Source organism: Antechinus flavipes, chromosome 1, assembly GCF_016432865.1.
Source record: "Antechinus flavipes isolate AdamAnt ecotype Samford, QLD, Australia chromosome 1, AdamAnt_v2, whole genome shotgun sequence".
Lineage (NCBI taxonomy): Eukaryota > Metazoa > Chordata > Mammalia > Dasyuromorphia > Dasyuridae > Antechinus > Antechinus flavipes.
The window spans coordinates 371,865,253-371,890,624 of record NC_067398.1 but is presented as its reverse complement, the minus strand read 5'-3'; the positions used below and the strand labels follow the sequence as shown (position 1 = coordinate 371,890,624).

Genomic DNA, 25,372 nt, shown 5'->3' with positions numbered 1-25,372 from the left:
CTCATCAATGGGGGAATAGTTGAATAAACTGTATTATGATCAATTGAGAATGACTTTGCATTCAGCAATACCATGATCCAAAACTACACTGAATGACTTATCATGAAAAATACTATCCATATTCAGAAAAAGAACTGATTGTATCTGAGTACAAACTAAAGCATAATTTTAATTTTACATTTTTCTTGATTTTTTTTTTCTTTTGGAGGAGGACATCTTTGCTTTATTTTGTTATATGATCTTTATGGAAATATTTTGAAAAACTTCATGGTGCTTTCTCAATGAGGAGTTGGGAGGAAGGAACTCAAAACTTTAAAAGGCACAAATGTTAAAAATTTGTTTTGTATGTAATTGGGGAAAATAAAATATTAAATAAATAAATAAATGAAACATGTATTGCACATGGACTTTGATAAGCTGACCTTCATTTGCCAGTCCTGTTTCACACAGGGCTATCATTTGGATGCAATACCTGCTGAGTTCTCTTGGAACAAGAATTGTTCATGTTTTAGGTCTTCTGAATTTCTTGTTGTACTTAAGTGTGCACATTTGGCCCATACCATTTGTGAGTTATGTTTGTTTTGTTTTAGTCTCAAGGTAGGATCCTGCTTGATGTAGTAAACAGGGTTGCCTTAGGTGAAACAGACAATTTTTAGGGCACTTTTTCTAGCCCTTTCCTCATGCCAGAAGATGAGCAGTGCTCAACTGAAAAGGCTGCTCACCACTGAGGGAGGTTGTGGAATCCCACTGATGCTTCAGTCCAGTAAGGTTATTCGATGTTTTAAAGAATCTGTGTGCAGTATTGTATCTACAACTCCAACTTTATACAAGCTTGCTACTTCATTGCCAGATTACATTGAGGTAGGTGATAGAATAAAATAGCAACATAATGAAATAGTTTGAATAGTAAAATAATGAAATAGTAAAATTGTTGAATAGTACATTAATGACATGGTAAAAATAGTAAATGAGTATTTTGACATATGCATAAATTGAACTTAAGTGAGGTAGAATTACATGACATATTCATGCTTATTCTTTCTTCCTAAGTCATTGAAATCCAGTGGAAAGACAAAAGTCAAGAAGACTGGAAATGGCTCAATATGCAATGGAAGTTATTGTCTTCATTGTGTGATTAAGTTTTAAGCACTCTATCATGCCTGCTGCAAGCCACTTTCATTCCCATTTGAACAAATTGTTAATATTCACCTATTTGGATAAAAACATTTATTTGAGATAAATACCCCATCCCTAAAAGAACAATGAGTTTGGGGCTCTTTCATTATTCTCAACTTGGTTTGTCCCATCAGTTGAGATAATTCTTACCGGTATCTGGCTTTTTTTGCATGCTCCATGGAGCTATAAATGAGAATTGGGCTACAGTAGACACCCAAAGATGACTAAGCAGCCCTGAAAAGAGCTTCACAATTTTCATTCCAAAAACATTAGTACTCCTTAAATACTTATATACTTTAAGTAGATAGTACTCTTTTTTATTTTTTTTTAATCCACCCCACCTACCACCTTATCTTCTACCACCTCTTCAGCCCTTCTCTTACCTTTTCCCCTAGTGTTTCTGCCCTCCCTTCTAGTCTGTCCCTCCCTTTTCTTTTTCTCTTTCTCCTCCTATTTCTTTATAGGATTAGATATATTTCTATACCCAAATGAATGATTAATTTATTCCCTGTTAAGAGTCAAAACTGATGAGATCAAGCTTCAGACAATCCTCATTCCTCTACTTTTTCCTCCTTATATGCTGCTTTTTCCTCTTTTTTCTGCACAGACCTTCTCCCCTCTCCCCCCAATGTCTTTTACTTTGATGTCATCACAAACATTGACAATCACACCTTCAGTACATGTGATGTCCCCTTCTGTTACACTTTCTCAAAAGTTACAGATATTGTTTTCACACTTAAGAATGTAAACAGTATAGTCTTTAAATATATATATTTGCCCTGTTGGCCATTCCATGGTTCTCTTGAGTCCTGTGTTTATAGATTATATTTTCTGTTTAGTTGCTTTTTTTTTTTTTTCCCAATAGAAACAATTGAAAGTTTCCTACTTCATTGAAGCTCCATCTCCTCCCCTGAAAGATGATGCTGAATCTCAATGGGTAGTTAATTGTTGATTGTAACCCTATGTTCTTTGCCTTCCAGAATATGGCATTCCAGGCCCTCCAATGCTTTCCTGTAGAAGCTGCCAAATCCTATGCAATTCTGACTGTAGATCCTGGATATTTGAATTGTTTTTGTCTGGCAGCTTGAAACATTTTTTCCCTGAGATTATAATTTTGGAGTTTCACAACCATGTTTCTTGGGATTTTCCTTATGGAATCTCTTTCCAGGGGTGATGAATGGATTCTTTCAATGAATATTTCTCCTCTCTTTCTATAATATTGGGGCAGTTTTCATTAATGACCTCTTATAGAATGCTATCCAGGCTTTTTTTTTTTTTTTTTTTTTTTTTTTTTTTTGGTCATGTCCTTCAGATAGGTCAATTGTTTTAATTGTCCCTTCTGGATTGCTTGTACTCTCAGATTGAAGGCACAGAGCCAATGAACCTTTGTTTATGTAAACTTTTCAGATAAAAAAAATGTATAGCATTAACTGCTATGTCATTAGTGAAGTGATGGAATCAGAGAGCATGAACTAGTAGAAAATGTTGTTCGTGGTAGAGTGTTTCCTAAAATTTTCCAGAAAAGGATTTTTCAGGATGAACAAACTCAAATTATAACTGTACCACATTAGCAAGTTTGCCAAGAGTTTTCAGCAGCCAGTTCTACTTAGAACCAATGAGAGTTTAAATCCTTAGGATATTGGAGTTGCATAACAGGACACAACCCTAGGAAAGCAGGACTAACATTCCTATTATTCAGTTTCCAAAGTGATAATATTTTAATCTTTTTGTAAGAAGCCTCTGGTGATATCACCCATGTTAATCTTCTTGATATTCTTGAGTCAATGAATCATTGACCTCACTTTTTTGAGTGTTTCTCTTCTTCTAACTAGTGAGATCTCCATCTAATCAGAGACTTTTATTGAATCATCATAATTGTATCTCAGCTTAAAGGAGCAAAAAATATTTAAATTATTACATGAAATTAAAGGTTACTTTGAAATATAGAAATTACATTATTTCAGATAGTACCTAAACTTCAGAAGTACTAAAGCATTTAAGGAATATCTGGACCATAATGGTATAGCTGGACTTGTACATAGACCAATAAAGTTCATGCTTATTTGTATGTATGTATGTATGTGTATATATATTTTCCTCCTCATCCCCCCACCCGGATTGCTCAAATAGTCACTGCTTTACAAAACTGTCTCCAGTACTGGTCGACTAAAGGACTTAATGCTTTACCATAAACATGGACTCTTTTGTGTTTGTGTTAATTATTTTCTTTTCCATGATTCTTTTTCAAATACTTGCAGAAAGCTCCTTATTACTTTAATGCTAGATAATGAAGGTGTGTGTGTGTGTGTGTGTGTGTGTGTGTGTGTGTGTGTGTTCTGTTTGATAATATGGCTACAAGCTATCCTGCAAGGTTTGGTATTAGTGTAAAAAAATAAAGCTGGCTATAAAGGGAGGGATCTAGAACAAACCAACCACTTAATATAATAGTGTCATTATCATGATTCAGTCTACCATATTAGTGATGAATTTTCTGAGATATCTTGTACTTTTCTTATCTACCATAACTCATTGTTTTAGAGCCACTTACTTGCAAAATCTAAAGCTTGATGTCTTTATTTCCTAGTAAGCCAAGTGATAGGAAGATTAGAATATGAATCCTATTTCCAGTATCTGTTGATGCTGGACCAAACCCTTAATCTGCCTGAACCTTAGCTTTTTTGTTGTTATAATCAGTATAATAATATTAAACTACTTACCTCACAAGATCATTATTTAATAATCATTAAATAAAATGATATAACTAAAATAGCTTTTACTATAAAATTATATAAAATAATATTGTTGTTATCATTTATCTCATCCTTTCATCTTTTCTTTTTGTTGTTGTTAAGATTCTTATAGAAAGAACCTGAGGACTAGTACTATTCTACTATTATTTTATATTTAAAATTCTGTGAAAAATTGAGCAGATGAATAAAACTAATTTTTCTTTTGATAATTGAATGAAAATATGTAAATTTATCTATAGTCTCACTAAAATCATTAAAGATGATGACTACTTAGAATGATGGCGATGATTAAGAAAAGCTTTCTGCTATCAGATGGAGAGTTCATTTACTTCTCAAATACTTCTTGAGTAGGCAACTCATATGTCTTTAAGAACAATTTTACTAAATGCATGGGATTAGAATAATCCCATCCAGGGTTTTAGAATACCAAAAATCTCCACAATACCAATGAGTATTGATGATCAAGGATATATATATATTAATGAGGAGTTTTTGTTTTGTTTTGTTTTGTTTTTTAATGTAACAGTTATATTTTTTATCATCAATCTCCAGGTTAGGAATATCTTCTAACTTTTGGAAATAATATCATAGAGTGTAAAAAACATTTGAAGTCACAAGATTTAGTCTGAATGTTGGATCCAACCTTTGTTTCAATGTCCGTGACTTATACTTCAACTACTCATGAAATATAACTGATACTTGGAAACTTGAAAAATTTACCTCTAAGTTGTTTTGAGGGAAGCAAAGGAAAGGAAAAAATCTTGAAGGTCATTAAGTTTAACAAGTAAGGAGAATGGCCAATTTTCCCACAGCCACACAACTTATTATTAACCTGGGCCTCCTGACTAAGTCTCCTGATTTCCTAATCTAACTTTTCTTATATTCTATAGTTATCTTCTAATCTAATTTATGCTTTCTACCATGGAACAGTTTCTAGATGATATTCTAAATGATTCCAAATCTGTGACCTACCACCCCTTTACAGAACATGCAACTAGCTATCAATTAAGAAAAATTCCTAGGAATCAATGGCAAACTTAGCAATGGAAACTGAAGCCCACAACGACTATTTCAACTTTTATTTGAGTTGAAAAATACCATGGGCTTAGTTCAAAACTGTTTCTTGATTAAAGAAAATGTTATTATTTGCATAGACACCAAGAGTCACATGCATTATTTTACTCCTGAAAAAAAAGGAAAAAAAAAAAAAAAAAAAGGAGGAAAAGGCTTTTAAGCTGGGTTATTGTGGTCCAGGGTGTGTTTTTGAGTGCTTTGTATACCATCCCAAATGAAACTAGGTTACCTCCTGTCACCTGTCAACCCTACCAGGACTGTCTTTCCTTCCTGACAGCAAGCCTGACTCTCCCCTGGGGTTTTTCTAATGAGATTCTATAGTTTTTTCTCTCCTCCCCCCCCCCCCTTTTCCCTAAGTAAAAGGGCTTTATCACAAAGGGTGTGGATTGAATCCCAAGATCCTTATTTTTCCTAACAAATGCCCCTATCAACTTGCAAATCATTATGTTAAAGCAGCTGAATCTATTAATGTATGAATGTACAAGATACTCCTTAGACTTTCACAATACTGGGGAAGGTGACAAAGAGGGAGATGAGAGACATCTTTGCAAACTTTCAGAAAAGCCTACTTACATATAAAGCAGAAATCACCATGCAAAGTTATTAAGAAACATAGAAAACACATCATCTTCTGGAAAACACTATGCTTGAATTGTTGAATCGCTTTACATTTTAATGTGCAAATTTGTTCCTTGCCTTTTTGTTGAAAGGATCAAACCATTTGGCATTTTGTCTGAGACATAAATGCATTAGGAGGATGCAGCATAATTTATTAAAATGTATAAAGGGAACAAAGAATAGGATTAATTTTCTTCTTCTCTTTTAATTCGAGGGCCACCACTAGGGCATTTAATATGGGTTAAACCAGATTCAAAAAGCTTTCATTAGACATTTAACATAAATGACTAAGAGCTTAATCAGCACATACTGCTCCAATATATTCAATAGAAGAATTGAACTGTTCATTGCATTATAATTTATAGAGTTTTTTGTTTTTGATTACATAAGGGAAATGCATTTTTTATGCCTTAAAAGCATTCTTTTGTGATGTCAAAAATGTATTACATTATTGTTCAGAAAATGGTGTTTCAATTTGGTGGAGACGTCTAAAATCATTGGAGTGGAAAAAATAACCAGTAGATTCTTCAAAGTCTTGCCATTTGAGAATGTTTTTCCCTTTTCAAAGATCTTTTCTTTTGGTTAGATAATGAATACTATTTTGCTCCGCTCAACAAATCTTCCCATTCTACCTAAGAGTTTAAAATCTATATTTTAGTGCACATTTGCAAATGTGGTTTAAATAGAATTAAAATGAGAAGTTTCCTTTCCAAACAGGCAGTAGAAAAGCACAATGAAGGCAAAAATGAAGTTTTCAAAATTTTTATTTTATTTTTTCTTTACATTTGGTCGTATTATAAAAGTAATTCAATCTCCACTTAAAAAAAATACCTGGAGTAATTATGTACACAAGCTGCTCCATCAAAGATGATTAAAGGAAATTAAACCACTAAAGAGACAAAGCAGCTCCTCTTCTAGAGAAGTTTATCAACATGCTAAGGAAGGATAATTTTCTAAAAAGCTATGGCTGTTTGCCTTCAGAGAATCTATACATTGCTGGGGTTCTCAAACTACAATCCATTTTCCTCCCCAAGGAATAATTTTCTTCCCTTTTCTGCCCTCCACCCTCTTGACAAAAACATGCCCTTTAAAGAAGATAAAGTAGCTTGCTCTTAATCTTAAAATATTGAGAAGCTTTATCAGAAGAATGAAAAAGGGTCCACTATGACATTTGGAGATTTTGCTATATAATGTTTTTCAGGAGGCAGCAAAAATGCCTGTATGTGGGGAGGAAATTTCATTCTCTGTGATATTATCCTTCATTTTTAGAATAGGAATTTGCAATCAATATAAACCCTCCTCCCCCCAAATGCATGTCTTCTATTTCTCTCAAAGAATATGAATGCTGATATTTATCTTTTGGAACTCTGTCCTGATTTTCTTTCACAGATGTTATCTGGGAAAGTGACTGGAATGGAAAATAATAAATTAATTAGGTGTTTCACTGACCCCTCAGGGTGAGATAACCCCAGGGTGAATATTTTGGCAAAGTTTGACAAGTGAGTACACAAAAAGTCTGAATTTTGGAAAAGGAAATATGGGAATTTATGTATTTTAAAATTTCACATAAAAATAATCCAACAATTCACTTTCTTATACTTTCTTTGTATTCCTAATATCATACACACACACACACACACACACACACACACATATATATATATATATATATATATATATGCACAATTTCTTTAAGCATCTTGTGGATGTTGAATCTGGCAAATAGTAGGCACCTAATAAATGTTCATTAAATTGAATTCCGAGTCTAATTTTGACACTACCTTACTTATATATGAATTTGTGCTATATCCGATGACATAATTTTAGCTACTTAGCAAAATGCTGACACACAGTAGGTATTTATAAATATTTGTTTCTTTCCTTCCATCAGTAATTAATTAAACTTGATGGGCCTTACTTTCTTTTCCTGTCAAATAGGAAAAAATACTATCTTATCATAAATCACAAGACTATTTTGAGGACCAATTGATAAAGTACATGTTAAAATGCTTTGAAAATTATATGACTAGAAGATTGTTTCATTACATTAACCATGAAAATTTAAAGCCTAAAACTAATTGAAAATTGATACATTGAGGGATAATCAATTGGCATTATCACTAAGGTCATCAAATTTGTTTAAGAGTTGAGTTGAGGCAGTTTTGAGGCTACCTATCCCTTCTAGATTGGAAGTATAGCTACCACTTACAGCTCCAATGTAACTGTTTATGGCACAGAACACAAAATCTGTTCTATTTCCATTCTTGAGCCCGTTCACTCCCACCTTGGGCAACATGGTGATATCTTCCCACCCCATTGAGGGTTCTTGTGGTAAATGATGGACTTAGGGTAGACTATGGATTATCTTTACCCCTGTTGCAACTCTGAACAACCAAATTCAAGGGATTTATTAGCTTCATAATCCTCAACAGAAGAGACCATCAATTTTGATTGAATTGATTGATATTGGTTTAATTCAAATTAATGTTTGTATTAAATACCTATTATGTTGTAAAATTATTGTGAATACAAGGTTTAAAATTAAATATCTCTTGCCTTCATTGGACTTAATTTTATAGTGGAGAGGGACACAAGAATTCCTATGAGCAAAATAAGGAAGAGTTTTCCAGTGAGACTGAAATAGATACATAATGAAATCAACAACCTGTATATATATATATTGAAAAGACATTTCTTCTCACTTTCATGGTGAAACTGAGAATCATTTCAATTTAATGCTATCATATCATGTTAATGACTGAATTAACTAATTTAAAAAAATATATAAAGTGCTTACTATGTATAGAGTGTTGTCTTAGGTCTGGAGATAGAAATGCAAAACCTAAGGTGTGCTCCTGCTTTATATTTTAATAGGGAAAATAATATGGCAATAGTACCAGAGAGATGTGTTTGAGTTTGGCACGTTACAGGAATAATAAAATCACAGGGACATAGACTGATTCATACCCTCCTAGATCAATATCTTTTTATTGTCAGCCAAGAACTGGATAAGATGTGGAAATACTGGAATTAGAGTAGAGTATAAGCATTCAGTAGCAGGGTTTCTAGCTAGCAGGTGATCAGGGAATCAAATCAAGGAGTGTTTATTAAACTTTTAATAAGTATCAGGAAATGTGCTAAATATAGCATATAAAGATATAAACCCAAAAAGAAATAAAATGATCCTTTCCTGAAAGCAGCATGTAGTATGATGGTAGAAGAAAATTATAAAAGGATACTGAAGATCTAAAAGGAAAGAGGGGGAAATATATAAGCATTGGAGGCAAGGGCAACAAGTTATCTGAGGAATCATGAATTGAATGAAATTTGGAGTGAGCATGGCTGGTGTGAACACTTCCCCAAAATGGAGATTCAGGAAAGAACTCATTCATCAGATGAAGGGACTATCAGGATTCAAGGATCTTCCAACATGAGAAACTTTTCTGGCCTTGTAAGAAAAGTCCAGAGAGTCCAAAGTGGAGTGGCAATGAGCTGAAATGAATGTCACCGAGTTTAAATGAAGGAGAACATTAGTTAAGACATTAATAAATAAAATGTCAAAATACACCAATCACAGATCCCTGGAGCACTCTAACAGAGACCTTTCTACAGTTTGACTCAGAGAATTTATGCCTATTCTTTAGTTCTAGCCTTTAACTAATGAGGTATTAACACAATTAGGCTAGTATTTAGCTCTCATCTTTTCATATGTGCCACTAAATTAAATGTGAAACTTTGTAAAATATCCTCCTGACATATAGGCAAACAATATACCAGCAATTTTTCTGATATATCAGCTTAGTAATCCTGATGTTAAAAAATGAGTTAATACTATCATATTAATATAATTTTAATAATAATACTAATGTATTTTTGATGAAGTCCTAGTAATTTGTGATAATTGCTTGCTTTTCTAGATATTCATTAGCCATCCCTTTAACAATAGGTTCTAGAATGTTGCCAGGAATCCTTAACAAACTTATTGGTCTATAGTTTGAAGCCTACATTTCTTTACTTGTTGGTTTTGTTTTGTTTTGTTTTGTTTTGTTTTGGGGGGGGAGTGAAAATTGAGAGTACATTCCTCCTCAGATTCTGTTATATTTCTTCCGCTCTTCATTATCTTTCAAAAATCATTGATGATAGCTTCATAACCCCATCTGACCATTGGCTTTTAATACCCTTAGATGTAGTTCAGCTGGCTTTCTTGAAATCTTCTTATTTATTTTCAGTATTAAATCACAACTAACAAATTTTTCAGTCTAAAATTCCTACTTGTTGACTGAGAAAAAAGAAATAAAATGAATTGGATAAATCTTATTTTTTTTCAAAATATGATTTTCTCATTATCATTCCTTCTATGTAAACAGTAATATTCTCCTTTCTTTGATTTTCCCTCTTTTACACAATATAGCTAAATAACAGTACACAGAATTACATGCATACACACAACACATACATACATACACTATACACTTATAGTCTATAGCAATCCTCACTTAGTTCAGGTTTTTCTCATCTTAAGAAGTGATGACACTATCCTTCTGATCAGTATATGCTTTTGTGTTTATCTTCTGCTAACTGTTCTTGCTTTTATATATATATATATATATTTTTTTTTTGGTTCTTAAACTGAATTAACAGATCAATTGTGGAGAGTGGCTGGCCCTAGGTGCACCAAAGAAGGCTTTACAGACTTCCCTTTTTATATAGGAAAGATCCTTTCTCTAATATATATCCAAGAACATTTTAGTTTTCAAGATCTCAAGATTTTAGTATAGTGATAAACTAATGAAGGGAAGACTGAAAGTTTTATTTATTTATTTTCTTTTAAATGTATCTATGATCAGTAGTTCCAGGAAGTTTTGTTGCACAAAAATAACAAAGTAAATCAAAATGACTTCATTTTGGTTGAGATTAGCATTATCATCATTTTAGAAGCAAGGAAAGATCTTCATAGTAATTTAGAGGTAGATGGCAAAATAGTGAATTTGCAACATATTGCATTAGGCAAGAAAGACAATGATTGGTCAAAATCTCCTGATTAATTTTATTTTTAAAATTTTTCCTACATATCTGTTATTTGTACTCAAGTTTCCCTTATGAATACATTCCTCCATATTGCCTTAACCAAGGAAACAAAACTTATATGAAATAAAAAGGAAAAAATAAGACAACAGCTAAACAAAACCAATCAAGTTATAAACTAACAGAGTATATCCAATACTGAATTTCAATAGTGTTTCACCTATGCAAAGAGAATGTATTTTCTCAACTCTTCTCTTAGATCAAAATTGGCCACCCTACTCATGGAATTCCATTTAATTTTTAAATTATCGTTCTATTTATAACATTTTAATAATTATTTATATTGTTTTAGTAATTCTGATTAATTCATACTGCCTCAATTCATACAAATATTCCCATAATTGTTCATTGTTTCTTTGGGGGTGAGGGGCTAACTATTATATTCATTGACTATTGTATTCACCTCTAATTTTTTTTAGCCATTCTTCAATTGATAGGCATCTATACTGTTTCTCTTTTCTTTACTACTAGGGAAAATTATTGCTATGAATATATAAGTATGTAAGGGATATTTCATTTTGTATTTGACTTGTAAGAAGATGTCTTTATCATCTAGTATTCTTCTTTCATTGTCAAGTCAAACAATTTTAAGTTATGCTCCTTAGGAGAGAATGATAGTTATTATTCATAAGAATTAATGACCTTGTCCATATATTCATATAAATGTTGACCTCTGAATTCAGAGTATGAGAGCTTACTGTGACCTCTAAACCTTCAGTCCCTCAATTCTTTTGCCATCCCCATCCTTCCTCAGTTTTGACACCATAGTGAATCAATTTGACTCTACTTTGCCTTGATTTTCCTGATCCCTTGCCCTTTATCCTATCATTAGTCTTTCCCTGCCAGATTTTTGCATTACTCCTACTATCTGCTATTTTTATTCCTATTCCACTTCCAAATGAAGATGGAAAAGTCATAATACTGTGTTGATTGGTTCCACTACAATTTTATGTAACATAATCTCAATTAGTGACAAGGCAATCCTATTACACCTCCTTAATTGACTCATGATCTCATTCTTCACTGAAGCTCTTTTCCAACTTTTTTATGTGTTCTCAAATCTCCTTTCAATCTGTATTTCCAACCCTTTCAGTTGAAAACCTTGACTCAAATTTCATTGAAAAAAGTTGGACATTTTGCAAGAAGACTCTCTATCCCCCTTCTTTTTATATCACATCAATCAGATTTTTTCTTCCATGACCTCCTTCATCTCAGTCTTGCATAAAAACCTCTTTACATGTGTGACTCCATTACATCCTACTCTCTCATTTATTTTTAGTCTTTACCCAGACTATTGACTGTTTTTCTATTGCCTATAAACATTATTATTAAATCATTACTTAATATGTATATTCTCTGTTTCTAATTTCTTCTTTTATTTGTAGTTAAACTTGAAAAGTTCATCTCCAAGAAGAATCTTCATTCCTTTCCTTTTATTTTTTCTTTAATTTTCTACAGCCTGGCTCCCTACCTTGTTATTCAAACTGTTCTCTCCAAAGTTGCCAAATGATCTCTTAATTGCCAACTTTTATAGTCTTTTCTTAAGTTATCATCCTTTTTTGACTTCTCTGCTATCTTTAAAACTGCTGATCATCATCCTGTCTTTGTTATCCTCTTCTCTCCAGGTTTTTATTATGTTATTCTTTCCTAGTTCCCTTATCTGTTTGATGACTCCTTTTCAATATCTTTTAATGGATCTTGATACAGGCTGTGCTCAGTAACCATATGTATCTACGAAGCAGTATCATGCTGGTAAATGTTTAATAACTGGTTTTCCTTAAAAAGTATGCATGACATACTTTTTATATTTAATCTGCATTATTAACATTTTTCATCATTTTCTGAAGTGAAGGAAATGAACAAAACAATGAATTAAGTCATGATTTATAGAATTTGACAATTACCATGGAGGAAATGCTCATACTGAAAATTTAAGAATCAGTAATCATAAGCTGGTAAGAACTGGCTCCAGTATATCCCTGCCAGAAAGAATTTATCTTTGGTTCTTTTTTCTTCTCTACATATATTATGTTGCATGGTGATCTCATGAGCTCCCATGGATTCACTTTTTATTTCAGTATAGAGGATTATCAAAACTATTTATCCAATACATCTGCCAACCTTCACATTTGCATCTCCAATTGCCTATTGAACATATTGAACTAGATGTTCCATATCTATATTAAACACATCATTTCCAAACTGAACTTGTTGTATTTTCCTAAAAACTGCCCCCTTTTCCCCTACTACTGTCAGTGGCACGGTTATAATTGTAATCATCTAGGTTTAAAATCTGGATGTCATTCCTGATTTTTCCCATTATTTCCCAAATACAATTGATTCCCAAATCCTGCCAATTTTACTTTCAACACATGTGTTGGCATACACTTTTTGTTCATCTTATACTTCCTCCATTCTTATGCAAATTGTATCACTTCATGCTTGGACTATTGCAACAGCAAGCTATTTTGTTTTCTTGCTATAAGTTTCTCTCTACCCAAATCCACCCTCCATTCATTTGTCAAATTGTTTTTCCTCAAGTGCAGATCTGACTATGTCCCCTCTATTAATCACATTCTATCATGTATTTTCATTCTCTCCCTATCTACTGCCTTATTCTCCATTAGCTACAAATGTGCACATATCTTCCCCCTTCTTAAAAACAAAACAAAACAAAACAAAACCTTGCTTAATCCTTGCATCTTCACTAAAGGTCATTTTATAATTTTTCTGCTCTTTATAGCTAAACTCCAGCAAAAGGCCTTCCAAAATAGATGCTTTTACTTTCATTTTTCTCATCATTTTCTCAGCCCCTTATAATTGGCTTCTTATCTCATTCTCCAAAATTCCTCTCTTAAAAGTTATCAGTGTTCTCTTATTTGCCAAATCTGATGTGCTTTTTCCAGTCCTCATTCTCTCTGACTTTCTCCAACCTTTGGTATGGCTGCTCACCATTTCTTCCTTGATACTCTCTTCTTTTTAGTTTTTTGGTATACCACCTTTTTCTTGTTCTCCTATCTGAATGCTCATTCTTAGTCCCATTTGCTAAATCCTTATGCATTTATTTCCCTCTAGCCATAGGTGCAAGTGACCCATGTCATTCTTCTTTTCAGACCCCATGAATTTACTTATAGTATTTATAATAATGATACTCGAATCTAACTATCCTTTCCCACTTTTTTCTGCTGACCTTACTTCTTCCTGACACCTTATTATTGTAGAGACCAATACCAGCCTCCTAGCTCCTCAGGCTCACAATCATGGAACCATCCTGGACTCCTTATCATCTCTCAACCTTCATACATAATCTCTTGTTAATTCCTATTAACTTTGCCTTTGCAACATTTCTCAACATCCTCTCTTTTCTCTGACATATCACCACCTTATTAAAGGTCCTCATTTTTTTTACAGCTGGACATTTGTAATAACATACTAGCAGATCTAGCGGTCAGTAGCACCACTCTACTTCCACTCCAGTTCATTCTTCATACATCCACTGATGTGATTTTCCTAAAGCTCAGGACTGACCATTTCACCCATCCAACTACTCAATAAACTATTTTCATACCTATTGCCTCTGGGATTGAATACAAAAAACTCATTCAAGTTTACATTCAAAGCTTTTTATAACTTAACTCTTTTCTGCTTTTCTAGTCTTTTTATACTCTACCCCCCACTATATAATCTTTGTTCCAATTCCCCTAGCTTTCTTGGTGTTCTACAAACAAGATTCTCTGTCTCACAGTTTTGACCACCTTCTCTGGCTGTCCTCTATACTTGCAATGCTTTTCCTCCCCAACTCTGCATACTGACATTCTTGATGTCCTTGAAATCTGAAATGAAAATTTCTTGTATAGAAAGTCTTTCCTAAGCTCTATTAATTCCAATGCATTACCTGTGTTAATTATTTCTTATTTATGCTCTTTATACCTTCTTTTTATACATGCATTTGTATTTTGTCTCTACAATTAGAGGGCAAATTCTTTGAGCACAAGGACTATTTTCCCCTTTTTTGTATTCACAAAATATAGCATGGTGATTGGCATATAGTAGGTGCTTAATAAATGTTTATTGACTGGCTAATATTATACATTCCCATTCAAGAAACTCTAGTGATACTGTCACCTTCATAGTAAAAAAACAAAAACAAAAACAAAAACAAAAACAAAACAAATAACTTTTTATGGCATTCAAACTTCATAATTCATAAGTCTTTTAGCTTTCAGTTTTTTTTATTATTATTATGCTTTATTCCCATTTACATACTCTTCTAACTCATGACATTATCTTGTGGTTCAAACAAGATTCTCTGACTCTCAACTTCCTGCATTCTCATTGCCTGTTCCTGATCTCTAGAATTCTTTCCATTTTTATATTCAACTTCCTCTTTTCCTGTCTCTGATAAATCCTACCTTGTACAAGTAGTCTTTATCATTTCTCTTTAGTGTTAATGCTTTTCCTCAGTTTCTCATTTCTAATTGATTTTGTACATATACCCTTTATACATAGTACTGTGACGTTACAAGCACATTTAAAAAAAAATCTATCACTTTAATTCTAATGCTTAACACAGTTCTTGGCAAATAACTGTTATTTGCCAAGAACAGCTACCTAATAAATGCATGTTGATTGACTTTCACTCAAATTTGATAACTTATGAGTGCTCCATTGAGGAGTTTTTCTTCAGTCAGCCAAAGAACTTAATTAGTTCAAAGTAAAGCCATTTATTGAAATCAATCAATCAGTAAGCACTACATTTACTGATTTGTTGTTATGTGCCAGACACTAGGCTAGGAATTGAGCATTCAAATACAATAATCGAAAGAGTCCCTTTTTTTGCAAGAAGTTTATGTTCTAGGGAGAAAACAAAAGGAGCTTAGAAACAATTTTTTTAAATCATTATTTCTAGCAGATCTTTTACAGATGGTAAAATATTGAAAATCTAAGCAATTCCCATTAGTTGGAGAATGGCTAAACAAGTTATGGGATATTAATGTAATGAGACATTATTGTGGAATTAGAGGTGTTGAACAAGCAAATTTCAGAAAGATCTGGAAAGATTTGTGCCAATGGATGCAAAATGAAACAAGCAGAATCAGAAAATAGTGTACACAGTATCAACAACATTGGCTAATGATCAACTATATATGATTCAGTTCTTCTCACCTGTACAATGATCCACAAGTACAAAGGGCACATGAAGGAAAAATGCTATCCACATTCAGATAAAGAAGGTGGGAGAGAGGAATAAAATGGATCTCAAAATCTTGTAAAATATGAATGTCAAAAATTGGCTTGATATGTAATTGGAAAAATATTGTTAAATATTCATATAAAGTAGTTATTATATATCAAGCACTGTGCTAACTAATGGACATAAAAGTGCAAGCAAATTAGTTCCTGACTTCATGAAGCATATATTCTGGGAAAATATAAACATTAAGTAAGTGTAAAGGGTAGAAATGTCTAGGAAATATTATGATGATGTGGTTCTAGACAAGATAAAGGAATTGTTCCTCTATCATAACCTGTCTCAGAAACAAATGGTGATTATCTGATATTGAGTGCAATATCTTCACTCTGATAAGACTATTACTAACTTCATTTACAAGGTTTTGCCCCAGTATGAATTCTCTGTTATTATATAAGCTATGCTATCATATAGAAAGGTTTTTCACATTCATTGCTATCATAAAATCTTTCTTATGTGCATTACATGATGTCAAATAAGTTGTAAAGTCAAAGTGAAGAAATTCTCACATTCACTAAAACTGTTTTTGTTCCTATATAAGCATAAGGAAAAGAATTACTAATTAATACATGCAATTAAATACAAGATACTTTGAGAAGTAAGGAAGGCACTAGTTGTTGGGGGTGGGGGTAATCAGGAAAGTCTTTTCTTAGGAAGATGGTGTTTCAGCTATGGTCCTGAAGGAAGTTAGAGTTTTTGTGATGCAAAGATAATGTAGTTGAGATATTTCAGTCAGATATGCTCTTTTGGTGTACTATGCCTAACTCTACTGATCTCATGAGATAATGATATCTACTTATTTTAGTTTTAAAGTGAAGATAGTTGTTGCTATCTGAAGACATGAACCTGAACCACCCAAATATGTTCATAGATATTTGTAGAAGGGGAAAGTCTTTGTCCTTTTGCAAGCTTATTTGAATCAGACTTCATAGTATCACTCCTCAAATCACCAAAAGTATGGATAAAACTACTTTTTAAAGTAGTTTTTAAGTGATTTTTAAGTCACTTTCCATTCAAATATAAAAATAAATGGTTAGGGTTGAAATGTAAAAGGCACAGAGTCCAATGATAAAATGATTGATTCAAAAGGCTATTTTCTTTGAGATTAACCAAACCATTTCCACTTGAGTCTGCTAAGATCTGTCAACTTTAAAGTGGCTCTAATAAGGGTAAGTGGATAAAGCTTTAGTCTTAGTCACCACACCAGTCTGACAAAAGTATTGCAGAATGATCCCTGATGATGATAATTTCTTTCCTTTACCACCTTTATGTCTGGGTATAAATTCAAAATTTTTATAGTTTTGCTGTCTAGATAATATCAAGATCCTCTTTTGCTTAGTTGCAAATAAATTTGGCCAAGATAAAAAAAAAAGGCAAGATGAGAAGATGCAGTCAGTATTCACTACCTACTTAGAGAAAATTCATTCTTATCTTTATTTTATTTATTTGTTGCTTTATTTTGGCCAGCTAACCATTTATTTTGGCTATCTCTATGTATATATACATTTTCTAGGAAGGGGTATCCATTTATAATGCTTGAGGAGGAGAAAAGAAACTTGCACTTACAAAAATAACTTCTAACTCCGAACTTCTCCTTAAATACAGAATAAACAGAATATGAAAACTAGATATTGTGGTATGAATCACAATCTCTAAAGTTTTGTTGGTATTGATATGAGCCTCTTCTATGACTGTGATTTTTCAAAATCATTTGGTTTGGTGATCCCTGATTATAGGAATGTAAGGGTAATCTGAATCAGTTCATGAAATAAATTTTACCACCATCTTATTTCTTTAGACTCTATAACATTATGTGATAGAACAATTACATAAGAATTCCTTTATGCATCTACTTAGGATATGTCTGATTCTTAGGGAAAAGAGATGCTCTCCATGATAGCCCATTTCTGTAGGCTGACTGAATTTTTTCATAAAGTGTTTGCATTGTCTCTTGCAATAGTCAAAGGAATTTACTATGAGAAGAAAGAGAGCTATGATAACAACAAAATCTATTCTGTCAGGAATGGATCTGAAGGTTCAAGTATGCTGGAACAAAGCTTCTTTCAGTTCTGTTTAATACAAAGTCAGTCATATTACTCGGAATTATTATTTCATCTGGATAAAGTCATATAATCACCATATAAATTTATTCACCTACAAAATGGAGATAATTATGTGTGTATTAACTGACTCACAAGATTGTTCTTAGGAAAGCACTTTGAAACTGTAAAATATTATGAGAGAAAGTGTGACAGAGGGACTAGAGAACTATACATTGAGACATAAAGTTCAGGATTCAGATTCTGTATCTAATTTAAACTGTGGTCCAGGAAAACTCACAATCTTTCAATAATCCAGTCATCTAAGATAATAAATGGGAAAACAGTTACCATCTGCATTGAGAGGGAATTTTCTCTTCAGAATTTCCCAGCACCAATTAAACCACAGACGTGAAAGATGAAATATCTTTTTCCCCAATAGTTGAACATAGCCTTAAGATTTTATAATAAATAATACTACTAATAAAAAGATTTTATAATAAATAATACTAATACAACTAACATTTATATAGCACATTAAGGTTGAAACACTTTTTACCTATTATTTCACTTTAGCATCATTAAAAACCTTTTATGGTGGGTACTATTAATCATTTCCATTTTTCAAAAAAAGAAAAAAATGAAGTTGATAGAATTTAAGTGACTTGGCTTGGATCACAAAGTTACTAACGCCCGAATTATACTTTTTTTTTCAAATTCTGGTTTTCTGACTCTTAAAACCAATGCTCCAGGAATATTATGAAATCAGGACAAGGTTAGATAGGAAGAGAGCTTTTCACTAAGAACTGATTTTCTTATCCAGGAAAGAATATTTTTCTTATTTTCACTTTCTAAATACTTGTACACTGAAAAACAAAAATGTGTAAGTTCAGGAAAGAGCCCCAGTTTGGCAGCTGCTTTCTTTTTAATGGATGTCTTTTCTAACTCACCCCAATCCAAACAACTGGCATGTGACACATTTGGAAGATGGATCAGAAACCTTGCATCAACAGCTGTGAGAGTTTGGCATGAAGCCTCTTCAGCCAGCTAGGCCAAAGATGGATATTGTTATTTGGGAGAAATGGATCTCCCACAGATGTTTGAAGGAGTGACTATGGCCTTTGGCAAGCTCATACGAATCATCCTGCTCTGTACAGGCTAAGGACTAACCAGCAAGTTACCAAAAGCCCCACGAGCTTACATAGGATAGCTATAAGCCTCCCTCTTTCTCAACTAGAAAATAAATGGTTTGGACTGAAATGTAATAGGAACAGAGCAGATGCTTCTATCTACCTCAATACAAAGAAGACCTTATCTACCTGGCTTTAAACCCTCAAATTCCCAAATGACAACCTTCTTCATTTACAGCCAAGTTTATTTTTTTTTTCAGCCAGCATAACAATCTCATTTCACTACCTGTTGTGTGAGAAACTTGCAGCTAAGGTGTGATCTCATTTGAGAGTTAGAGATATGTGCAGATGTCACTTCACTTCAACTTAATAAAAACTTATTAATTGCCTTATGCCTTAAAATCGTGTCTTGATCCTTCAGATGCAAAGATGACAAATGAATCAAATCTTTCCATCAAGAAATTGAAAGGTAATGGAGAGATAAGATATGAAAATAACTAAACATCTCAAACGAAGTAGAATGGAAAATTAGAGATCAAGACAAAGTATTTTAAGAAATTGGGGTTGGGTTAGCCCTTTTCAGGCTTTAAAGAGGAGATGACAGCAGAATTTTATTCAACTCAATGTATTCAACCACTCAGTTCAGTTCAATTCAATTCAATTTGATTAATTCAATTAATATCAATTTTATACTTGCTTTGCATGTATGACACTGTACTAAATAGTGGAAATATAAAGCCAAAAAAACAAGATAGTCTCTGCTCCAAAATATCCTTCATTTCCCTGGTGGATGGTGATAGATTCTTGAATAAATAAAGCAATTTAAAGATGGAGAGAGCACTAACAATTTGAGGAATTCAGTACAATCATGAAAAAAAGATTCCCATAGGAGGTAATACCTGAAATTCACTTTGAAAGAAAGTAGATATTCTAAAGGCTCGGGATGATGAGAAGGTAGTACATTTAGTGCATAGTATACCTTTTATATAAAGTAAGAAAGCTGATAGATGAATTATTGAGTTCAGTGGACACACAATAGTATGATTTAGTTTGAACACAGAATGTGTAAGATGAAATAATATAAAATACCATGGAAAGAAAGGAAGATTCCAGATTGTGGAGCTGTTAAATGCTAAGTTACTCTGTATTGTATACTACTAAGAATAGAGATCCCATTGAAAGGTTTTTATCAGGAGAATGGCATGGTCAGTCCTGCAATCTAGGAATGTTAACTTTGATACTCTGTGCAGCATAAATTTGAAAGAAGAATGACTAAATTCAAGGAGAGTTATTAGAAGGTGAGGAAATTGGGAGGAGGGGTATATTTTAAGGAAGAAAATCTGTTTTAAGTATTTAAATATGAAATGCTCAAAATCAACTACCAATCAACAACCAAAAGTAAACCAACATTATTAAAGACCTAGTTTGTGCCAGGCACTACACTAAATTCTTAGGATACAAAATAAAAAAGGAAAAATTATTCTCTGACCCCAAGGAATTTAAGATCTAATGATGATACCTAGGAGAAACTACCTAACTGGTAGCAGACAACATAGGACTGGAATTAAGGCAGCACTGTCACAGAGGAGATAAAAAAAATGTCTACTTAGCTAGCTACTTAAATAACAAGATGATGGGATAAAAATCTAGACAGAGAGACAAATAGATGAATAATAGAGAAATGGAAATATGCAAAATTTGTAAGATTTGACTGTATATCTCTATATATGTTTATGTATATTATATATATACACACAACGAAGGCAGATGGTTGAATAGATGGAGGTAATGGGGAAAAATCAATTCACTAGATAATGGTAAGTAACTAAATGTGTTTGAGTAGAGAACAGTATTACAGAGCAAAGAACACACATAAAGTAGAACCAGGAAAATGCAATGTCAAGAAAACCAGAAGATTAGAGTGTATTAAAAAAGAGTGGGTAGTCTACAATGTGGAATCCAGCAGAGAGGTCAAGAAGAACAAAAACTGAGAAAGGAGCATTGAATTTGATGAATAGGAGTTCAGTAGTGACATTGGGGAGATTAGTTTTAGGTGAATTGCGAAGGTTAAAGAATGATTGGATGGTTAGAAAATTGAAGCAGTAAATGTATACTACTCTTTCTAGAAATTTGACAGTGACAGAAGAGAAAGAGACAGAGAGTGAGATGGTTAGAAGAGACTCATGTCCAGAAAATTGAAAACATTTACTTGTTGAACTATGTAACTCAAAGAATAGTCATTAATTGTCCAATGTTAACTGGGAATAGAGTCTCTAGTATAGGGTTCTCTGATTTCAGTCCATGATATATTTAAAAGTTTTATCAATGACTTGAAAAAAGACAGGTTATATCCTTATGGAATCTGTAGATGACACAAAGTTGGGAGGGATGATTGAGAAAAAAAAAAAAAAGATTCCAAAAGAACTTGATAGAATAGATCAGAACTCAATCAAATAACATGAAACTTAATAGTGGGAAATGTCAATTCCGGTCTTGTTGTTGTTGTTGTTGTTTGTTTGTTTTCTAGATAAATATTTGTCAAATCGAATTAAATGAAATTTAACAAAATAACAAATAAAAGAAAAAAACAGGAAACAGAAATATGGCAGATAAAGATGTGCAGGGGTTCATCAGCTGTTTAATCAGGTTGAGATGTGTATCACGGTATGGTTCTTTATTTCTTTCTCAACTTACATCTTTCCAAAGGTAAAACTTCCAAAAATAGTCTTTGATAACTTGGTCTTATATTCCATGTTCTAGTGAATTCTTGTTTTCTCAAATATTGCCATTCCAAAGTATAACCAGAAATCAGAAAATAAGCCACAAAGGGTTTTGTGTAGCTAAACTAAATTTCATAAAGTATTCCATTAATTAGAGAGGTCTCTAGACCCTCACACAAAAAGTCAATTTTTACACTTAAATTATCTTCAAAAGTTTGAAAATCATCTTCACAACAGCAAAATGGGAAGTATGATAGCAGTTTGATTAAAACATTTAAGACTTTAGTAGATAATCAGTTCAATCAAGACAATAGTATGATATGTCAGCAAAAAGTAAATTCAAGGGGCAGCTAGGTGGTGCAATGGATAGAATACCAGCTCTGAAGTCAGGAGGACCTGAGTTCAAATCTGGCCTTAGACACTTAACATTTCCTAACTGTGTGATCCTGGGCAAGTCACTGAACCCCAATTGCTTCAGAAAAAAAAAAAAAAAAACGAATTCAATCTTGAATTACTTTTAGACCTATTTTTCTGGTATTAAAGAGGTTCTAGTCCTAATGTTCTAACTGGGTAATACTATATCATTCTATTGTTTCGATTTAAGTTTCAGGAAAAATTGTGGTTAGGAGAACAAAAAATATCTCATCTACATAAAAGTAAACATACTTTTTTTTTAGTAAAAAAATAAAATATTTGAATTATTAGGAAGAGATCATAGCATAAAGATACACCACAATTGGAATCAGGACACTTGGTTTTTCTTTGGCTGATACACGCTACATTGGACAAGTGAATGAACCTCTCTGTACCCCTACATGCAAAATGAGAGGTAATAATACTTTCCTATTTCATAAATTTAATATAAATATTCATTTTGACAATGAATGTTAGTGTTAAGATATGTTTTTAAATATCATACAAAATAAAGGAAAGGTAGGAGCCACATTTTATTCTTTGTATTGCTAAAGTCTAGTACAGTACACATTCTATAGCTTAATTAGGGCTAATTGATTTGAATAGAAAATACCAAGACCAAGTGGTAGAATAAATTCTATTTGGTAAATGTTGAACATTTACCATCTAGAATCTTTAAGTGTCCCAGACTGTGAAATCCCTGGAAGTTTTTGTGGACTTCCCCTTCCAACAGGAAAGCCTTCAGGACATTATAGAGATGAGAAAGGGGCAAACTGAAATTGAGAATAAATGGCCACAATTGGAGAATGACCAGCAGCAGCAACATTTAAAGTCCAAGACCTGGAATGATGGCTGCTGCAGAGGGTCCTCTCCACTGATTCCCAGAACTGTGAGGTGATAAAGAAGCAAATGCAAAAGGATGAGCTGGAGGACTCTATGCTGAGGTTGGAGACTGAGCTAGAGAACTTGGAGATAGGGAACTCTGTCCCAGCCACCAGGGAGAATGTCATGGTCCCAGGCCAGTCCCAGTCCTGTGAAGGAGGGGAGGAAGGAGGACAAGATTCTTAATTCCCAGAAGACCCCAGCCTGCCTCCCCCAGAGAGAAGAAAGTCATCACCAGCAACCCCATGAAGGTGGTGAGAGCCAATGAGATGATGAAGGCAGCTATGCACTCTGTAGAGATAGATAATTGTGAAAAGAATAGGCTGATTGAAGAAATGAAGGTTTTGTCCAGTACTACCCTGCCCCCACAGGAGCTCTAGCTGCAGGAAGTAAAGGTGTATGAGGATGAGGTTCAAGTTGTTCATGCAGTGGATGGTAACACAAAGAATGGTATCCACCAGCTGGGTTCTTCAGAGGTAGATGAGCTGATCCACAAAGCAGATGAGGTGACCCTGAGCGAGGTGATGCTGACAGCAGCTCCCAAAGTCCAGGGGACATCTGAGGCAGCCAAGTCCACTGTCCTCCAAGGCAGCCAAGTCTACTCCTCCCCCCAGGCAGCCAAGTCTATTCCCTGCCCCCCAAGGCAGCCAAGTCCACTCCCCAATCCCACTAGAGATCCCAACAGTACAAGCATAGCTGAGTGAGGCCTCTGGCACTGAGACAAGCCAGGAGCAGTCAGTCACCATGATCTTCTTGGGCTACCAAATATGGAAGAGGAGGCCGAGACCAAGAAAGTCCTGGGCTTACAGGACACAATCAAGGCAGAGCTGGTGGTGATTGAGGGCCTAGCCCCACTCAGTGAGAGGGCCCAGAGAGATCAGCCACTGCTGCCACCACTGCCCTGGACACCAAGGTAGAGAATCAGGTTGGGGAGAAGCCCCATCTCCAAACCCAGCCATTAAATATCCCGCCAGTCCAAAGACCTGGACCTGAAAAAACAGTGTTGTTGCTGGGGTTCTGTATTGTGAGGTTTCCAGGGCCTTTGAACCCTGGCTCTGATGCTGTCTTCAAGCCTCTCTGTACTACACCCATGCTGATCATACTGCCAAGGTCCAGGGCCTACACACCCACCCTGGACAGACAATAGACCAACACACCCTCACCCACACCCACACACACATACACTCACACACACATTTATTTACATGAAAATCTCTTTATGAAAAAAGGGGGAAAGCCCACTCCTTTTTGCTCTGCAAACCTTAATATACTCTTAACAACACCCATACACTCATATTCAGAAATAAACATCACTTGTTCCTCTATCCACACATAGCAAACACTAAGTCACCCACAGATTGATACTCCATCCACCAGACACACTCAGAGAATGATACCTAGTCTTCCAGAAATAAATACAAATTTGATCACACCGAGACATTTTGTATGCAGAACTAAATAAAATATGGCAGCCCTTTTTGTAGTGGCCAGAAACTGGAAAATGAATGGATGCCCATCAATTCGAGAATGGCTGAGTAAATTGTGGTATATGAATGTTATGGAATATTATTGTTCGGTAAGAAATGACCAACAGGATGATTTCAGAGTCTTGGAGAGACTTACATGAACTGATGCTGATTGAAATGAGATGAACCAGGAGATCATTATACACAGCAACAAGATTATATCATGATCAATTCTGATGCATGTGGTTCTCATCAACAATGCGGTGATTCACACCAGTTCCAATAATATTGTGATGAAGAAGGCCATCTGCACCCAGAGAGAGGACCGTGGGAACTGAATAACTGGAGCACAGCATAGCATTTTCACTTCTTTTGTTTGCTTGCATAGTGTTTTCTTTCTCTTTTTTTTTTCCTTTTAGATCTTATTTTTCTTATGCAGCCTGATATTTGTGGGAATGTGTATAGAGAAAATAGATGTTTAATGTATATTGGATTGCTGACTTGGGAAGGGAGTAGGTGGAAGGGAGGGAAAAAAAAATAGAGCCCAGTGTTTTGTAGGCGTGAATGTCGAGAATTATCCATGTATAAATTTTGAAAATTAAAAAAAAAAACATAATTTAAAAAAAAGTAAGATTCACCCCCCCACACTTAGCTGATGGAGCAGCAGGACCTGCCCTCCCAACTCCCTCCCTTCAGCCTGTGCCCACTTCCCACACTGGCAGGATAGAGGATAGAGAACAGTTTTTGCAGGCCATCTTCTTTTCTAT

The 25,372-nt window shown here is 34.0% G+C and overlaps 1 pseudogene; it reads left to right on the top strand.

Moving 5' to 3' along the window:
* The first annotated feature begins 690 nt into the window (after nt 1-690).
* LOC127545868 (paralemmin-1-like) lies at nt 691-24,167 on the top strand (annotated as a pseudogene).
* The last annotated feature ends 1,205 nt before the right edge of the window (nt 24,168-25,372 follow it).